Source organism: Rattus norvegicus, chromosome 10 (genome assembly GCF_021556685.1).
Source record: "Rattus norvegicus strain SHRSP/BbbUtx chromosome 10, alternate assembly SHRSP_T2T, whole genome shotgun sequence".
Lineage (NCBI taxonomy): Eukaryota > Metazoa > Chordata > Mammalia > Rodentia > Muridae > Rattus > Rattus norvegicus.
In genome coordinates, this window is record NC_141543.1 from 108,433,295 (window position 1) to 108,434,011 (window position 717).

The window sequence follows — 717 nt, forward strand, 5'->3', positions numbered from 1 at the left end:
CCTTGAAGTGTCTGTCCCCCATGCCTTTCTGTTTCTCTCCGAGATTTATTCTTCTTCTTGATTCTGCGTGTATGCTTGTGTCTGTCAGAGGTATCCGGATCCCTTGGAGCTAGAGTGGTTGTGAGCCACCCAGTGTGGGCACTGAGAACCACACTCACATCCTCTGGAAGAGCAGCGCACACTCTTAACCCATGAGCCTCTCTCTAGGTCCGTGCTTCAGCTTCTCAGGCCATCCTCCATCTCACCGTGTAGCGTAGGCTGGCCTCACATGCCTGCTCCTCCTGCTCCCACCTACTGAACGCTGGGAGCGCTTGGCCCACCAAGCTAATCTGGCTTTCTTTTTGGTTTTGTAAGGGTTTCATGTGTTGAATTTGGCCTTGAGCCTTGGTCCACCCAATGCTGGATTATAGGCTTGCAACCACACCAGGCTAAGGTCTGACTTCTTTGCTTCCTTGCTTTCTTTGAGATTTATTTATTTAATGTATATGAGTACACTGTAGCTGTCTTCAGACACACCGGAAGAGGGCATCGGATCCCATTACAGGTGGTCCTGAGCCACCATGTGGTTTCTGGGAATTGAACTCAGGACCTCTGGAAGAGCAGCCAGTGCTCTTAACCTCTGAGCCGTCTCTCCAGCCCCCCTGGATTGCTTTCTTGAAGCTGAGATAACCTTGCTGTTGTCCTTCGTTCTTTGAGTAGTCTTATCCACCCAGGTAT